General features: G+C 38.9%; 1 long non-coding RNA gene across 1 annotated transcript in view; it reads left to right on the top strand.

The window, feature by feature from the left end:
* Positions 1 to 1843: 1843 nt before the first annotated feature.
* The window catches only part of LOC111733886, a 13714-nt gene continuing 9375 nt past the window's right edge, over positions 1844 to 6182 (top strand). Inside the window, exon 1 of the long non-coding RNA XR_002778230.1 lies at positions 1844 to 3498. This is a non-coding gene — a long non-coding RNA (uncharacterized LOC111733886). The remainder of the gene's footprint in view (positions 3499 to 6182) is intronic.

Raw genomic sequence — 6182 nt, 5'->3', positions numbered from 1 at the left:
TCTGTGCAGCAAACATAGTTGGTTTTTTTGTTTGTTTGTTTTGTTTTTTGTTTTTTTTACCTAAAAGAGCATTGGTAGAAATAGCATAAAAATAAAGAATGGACGTATTCATTGAACATGTCTCTTTTTCCATTGGTCACAGGATTAGAGTCTATTGCTCAACTTCTTTGCCTTTTGGCATCCCTTGGGAATAAATTCAGATAAACCAATATGAGCATCACCGATATTGCCCTGTACGGTCTTGGCTCTTTAAAGTATTTCATATGACCTACCATAATGGTTCCTTGTACAACTGAATGGAATAAACTCAAGTACCACAGACAAATTGGGCATCACATGGTGACTGCGGCAACATCACAAAATAGAAAGTACCCATCGCTTTGAATCACCATATCAGAACAGCCAACCAGAAGAGTCAACTGATCGCGAATGCTTATATCGTACTCTTACACAAAGGAAAAATGAATTTCTATAATAATCAAAGTGTGAATAATTTTCTGGGTAGTTTTCTGTTCATCAGTTAGAACAGTTAGCATTAACTTAAGTGACAAATGTCTTTAACAAAATACTATCTTGAAGAGCCTTTCCATAAAGCAACTAGACTTTACACTTTGGAAAGCCCAGATACACCTCGACCCACCACTCACCCCAAAAAACACCTTAAAAAGATCAGAAAAAATAGATATGTCATAAAATTATTTTTTTAAGAAAATAGATGATGTTCTTCTCTCTAAGCATAATTTTGTAGATTCGTGATACACAACATATTTCTTAAATAGCACCTTGATTTTGGTATCAGGTATTTCTCAGCTGCAGCAGAAATGTGAGTCGAGATTGTTTTTGAACTTCGCAAAGAATGTAATTGAAGAGAGTCACCAGCATAACTTTCTTCTGTATTTGCTGACTTTTCTTTGAGGATTGTTACATGAGAAAAAGGCACGCTGTAATCTCGACAACCTCCCTAGCATAGGAGCTCTATTTCTAGGGCTTTAGATAGTTATGGATTCCTTGGAAATAATTCCAGACAAGAATGCCCAAAGAGGGGCAAACCAGATTTTCTTCTTTTGCCCACTCCAACTGTACCAGACTGGGATGTAGCTTAGAGAGTAGTTTTTAGAGCAGGGTGTGGTTCAAAGGGGCACGGAGCTGTCCTCTGTGTTCAACAGGTTGAATAACTGCTGGAGCATGAGACAGTGGAAACCGGCGCCTTGTGTTCTAGGTTTGACTGCTCTTCCCTCTTTCCCAAGGAGATCGCTTTAATAGTCGTCGAGAAACCTTCGCTCCCCCCGCGCTGACTGCTGCAGACAGAGCTCAGCCTTGGCCACGCTGGGGACATTGCTTTCGGTACCGAGCCCAACGCCTCGAGTTTTGTGCGTTACTTTCACGGAGAAACTCCAGCGAGCCCATTTTTACAAAGAACCCTTTCAGTGAGGGATGAGCGACTGGGAATCAGAGCATGTTAAGCCGTTTTTACAGGAGCGGGATGGTTTCTGGGCGAGATGCCCATGGATTCGGAGACGAGGATGCCGTCGCAGGGAGTCGGGCGCAGCACTGTCTGGGGCCTGGGGCCAGGGACACAGACGCCCTGCTGCGCTGTGGCCCTGTAACTGTCATGGTAATTTTACAGCGTTCCAGCGTTGCAAAGGGCTGAGTGCGGTACTGAAAAACTAAAAAGCGGTAACGTTAAAACAGCATTTTTTTTTTGACTTTTCAAATATTGGAATATTTGAATGTTAAATATAAATACCAAAGGTAATATCTTAAAATATTTTTCACACTAAATCTGTTGAAACAGCATTTTATTAAAATTTGTTGTCTTGTATTTAAACGGTGTTTCGTTTATAAAAAACAAGAACTTAATTTTCCTTTCTTAGCTTTCATGAAAGCAACCTCCTTAACACTTTCCAGATTATTTCTTTAAGTTATTTACAGCTGAGAGAAGTAGCATGTTTGACAATTTCTTGTGTCTCTATGACAGTCTCAATTTTTATATAATTTCACGTTACTGAAACGTCTTTCACAGGACTCCACTTGGACCGTATTGTTGAAAAGAAAACTTAGTTTTGTATACAAGCAGTTGAGGACAGGGTTTTTTTTAACTGTTCAGGTTTCTTTTGTGTGTGTGACAGAATGAGAGAACTGTACGAATGAACTCTTGGTGTGCAGAATTTTATACGACTGAATGTATTTGCCCAAATTTGACTCACAAAGAGTGTCCTCTTCCTTTGTAAGACTCTCAGGACTTGCAAATGCAAAACCATTTCATGTCTTTAAAGTGTTGGTACTTTCTTTGTTGATCAAACATGTGTGGGCATTTTCATTTTCTAGTATTGTATTAGAGTATTATTTGGATTCCATAGATTTGGTGCCTTCCCAAACTCTGTGCTTGAGAGAAGAACGCTCTTTAATTTACACAACTACTAACCCAAGAAATAGCTTTTGAATTAAACCGTTGTGACAGTCAGTGACTGAAAATCTGGTGATATCTCATTTCCCATCATCCAACTCACCTCACCCACTTCTCCTTTTTATTTTATTTTTTTTACTGTTTTCCTAGCTTTTACAAATTTTTAATTTAATCTGTGCCTTAGTATAATATCACCAAAGGAATCTGAATCTGAAAATGAGGGAAGGGATTATTTTGCTTATATTTCCGATTCACAAAAGAGCCATATTTTCAGTCAGACTACTTTCCTCCAGGATGGTTCTCTGCAAAGAGCTTCAAGTGCGCTGGAAGGTTTGTCTCATGAATGTGCCAGGCACTGTGCTACGAGTGGAAATTGGGGCTCTGTTCCTTCATAATCCTACAGACAATCCCCTCTCCCAGAGTTTCAGTTTGGGGAGACCTCAACATCTACACCCCTGAAACTATTCCAGGAGCTACACTCAAATCTCCTCTTGCCTTGGCTTAGCTGAACATGGAATGCTCAGATTTTTGCCTGTTACCTTAATAACAAAGGCAGCTGTCATTCACTACGTTCAGATTCTAATGCTGTCATTTGCAAATTTTATTGATTTAATCTTTACAATTTCCTGTGTGACCACTACTGAGGTTGTCTCAGTGTTTTAGAAGAAGAAATGAAAATCTGATGTCATTTAAATTCAGGAACCACAGCTTTTGTCAGAAAGTGAAGCTTTCTATTGCCTCCCAGTACCTCCTCTTCATCGGTTCTAAGTATTTGCTCTTAACAGCACTGAGCGTGCTGGTGCTTCACCCTAATCTTGACTCTAATGTGTGTCTCCCCGGCTCCGTGGAGCGCAGTCACCATCCTTCTCTTACTCTTTCAGGATCCAACTTGGGAAGCACGTTGTCCCACGTGGGCACTCAAACATTTTGGGTGACAGAAGGCAGAAAACTGTATGAATTAACCCTCAGTTTCATTTTTCTGCAGCTCTTATGTGAAGACTGAGTCAGAAAACATGAGCTATGGCTCCTGTAAAGAATTGCGGAGAATTCAAATCTAGTGTATTAGCCCCTTCAAAGGAAAATACTGAGCGGTGAGGCCACTACTATTTCAGTGCAATTTAAAACGTGTTGCAATGGAGGCCAGAATCAAACCTCTAAGTACTCTTATTAGAATTAAAAACAGAGATAGATTGAGACACGGGTGTTTATTGCAACCTTGGTCTCATCTTGGTGAACACATTCTATTGAGTTGAGACTCCTGTCATTTTCCATTTGTGACTGTGATTTCCATTGTAATGAAACAAAAGAACTGTTAAAATTTTGACATTCTCTGAGGCCCATATATGGAAAAGACGTTGTGGAGGAAAGTGGAAACAAAATAGGGATAAATACAAAAAATGATAATCCTGGTCCATCTGAAAATGTCACCACTAAGAAGGTGCTCAGACCAGCCAGTTAAGGCACCCACAGCCACACAGTGTCTGACGTAGCTCACCAGAGGCCCTTGAACCTCTTCACTGATGACACCGAGAATGATGTTTTCCAACTCTGTCTATACCCTTAGTTATGACCTAGCCCAGAACCCTGGTATTCCAAAGCACGGAATCTTCACATTTCTGCACCAAATGAAGAGAATTTTGCTTGTTTTCCACCTCAGGGACAAGAATGTTTACATGTTTCCTCAGAGGGAGCTAGATGGCAGCCAGATCCAGAAATCTCAGGACACCTCTCCCTGCATGTAATACCTAGAAGACCTTCAATGTTTCCAGCATAAAGATCTAAAATTCCTCACTGGATTTGATCGGCAGTTGGAAGGAGGCGGCACTCTTCCTTTGTAAATATTTTAATGGTCCACAGAAAAATGGATTCCACATTCTATTTCCTTTTTGCTACGGCTACAGCTACTGCAACAGGGACATTGCCTCTTTCCAGAAATATTCATAGGGAGGAGGGAAAATGCCTCTCATATGAGAGTGTCTGAACAACCCAATTCTTTCACGGAACTTTAGCTCTCACTTGGTGGGCTAATAATCTTCAGGGAAAATTGCCATAAGCCGGAAACCTTAAGGGAAAAGGAAGTAGCTGTATGAATGTGAAGTTACAGCTTCATGAGGAGTGAAGGAGGAGAGCACGCTGGGCATTTCTACAATGAGGAGGAAGGAAGTCATTACAGTGAAGGAACGGGATCCAGGATAGCGGAGGAGAAGGAGGTGCCAGCTACCAGAATCAGCAAATGAACACTATATACAAATATAGATTAAGATATGTAGCATTTGATATATAGTTTCCATTATCATATATGTAGTATATATATTATATACTATGCACATTCATACATATATACCTGGATACTGTATTATTGCATATATATTAAACTATTATGTATATACCTACACTAATTTGATGAGCCACTGTTTCCTAATTCTGTTTATTAGAATGCCAGTGTTTTGCAGTCAGTGCATAGCGAGGGATAGGACAGTGCATGGATCTACATGAAACAATAAGAAAGCAGCCACCATGTGCTAACCTCTCACTCAGTGGAAGGTGCCCTGCTAAGTGCTTTTAAATGTTCTACTTTTTTTAATACTTACAACAGCCCTAGGATTATTCCCCCCTCACTTTATACTTTAGAAAACTGAGGCTCAGAAAGTTACATGAATTCCTCTGGATCACACATGTGTTCTGACAGAATCGAGATTCAGTGCAGAAAGTTATGACATGTTAAAATAACTAAGTTTTGACCCATAAAAAAAAAAAAACCTAATTAGCCATGGGAATCTTGAGAAAGAAGAACAAATTTGGAGGTACACACTACCGGATATCAAAGTATAGTACAAGGCTACAGTAATCAAAACACCATAGTACTGGCATAAAAACAGATACATTTATCAATGTAAAAGAATAGAGAACCTAGAAATAAATCCATGCCTATACACTCACTTAATATATAACAAAGAAGGTAACAATATACAATAGGGTAAAGATAGTCTCTTCAATAAACGGTGTTGGGAAAATTGGAAAGATACATGCAAAAAAAAGAGAAACTGGACCATCTTCTTACATTGTATACAAGAATCAACTCAAAATAGATTAAAGATTTTAATGTAAACCTGAAACCATAAAACTTTTAGAAGAAAACATAGGCTATAAATTCTCTGATATTACTAACACGAATTTCTTTTCACAGATATGTCCTCGGGCAAGGGAAACAAAATAAAAAGCAAACAAATGGGACTACATCAAACTAAAAAGTTTTGTACATCAAAGGAAACCATAAACAAAACAAAAAGACAACCGACTGTTTGGGAGAAGATATTCGCTGATGATACATCTGATAAGGGGTTAACATCCAAAATATATAAAGAACTTCTACAACTCAACAACAAAAAACAAACAATCCAATTAAAGAATGGGCAGAAGACCTGAACAGATACTTCCCCAAAGAAGAAATACAGATGGCTAACAGATATATGAAAAGATGGTCAAGGTCGCTACTCATCAGAGAAATGCAAATTAAAACCACAATGAGATATCACTTCACACCTGTCAGAATGGCTATCATCAATAATTCAAAAAACAGCAAGTGTTGGCGGGGATGCGGAGAAAAGGGAACCCTCATACCTTTTTGGTGGCATGCAAATTGGTATAGCCTCTATGGAAAACAGTATGGAGGTTCCTAAAAGAATTAAAAATAGATATACCTGTCGATCCAGCAATTGCAATTCTGGGCATTTATGCAAAGAAAACCAAAACAATAATTCATAAAGATCTATGC

This window comes from Pteropus vampyrus, unplaced genomic scaffold (genome assembly GCF_000151845.1).
Source record: "Pteropus vampyrus isolate Shadow unplaced genomic scaffold, Pvam_2.0 Scaffold675, whole genome shotgun sequence".
In the NCBI taxonomy this organism is placed as follows: Eukaryota; Metazoa; Chordata; class Mammalia; order Chiroptera; family Pteropodidae; genus Pteropus; species Pteropus vampyrus.
Note: the sequence above shows the minus strand (reverse complement) of the source record. Positions and strands in the feature narration are given on the sequence as shown.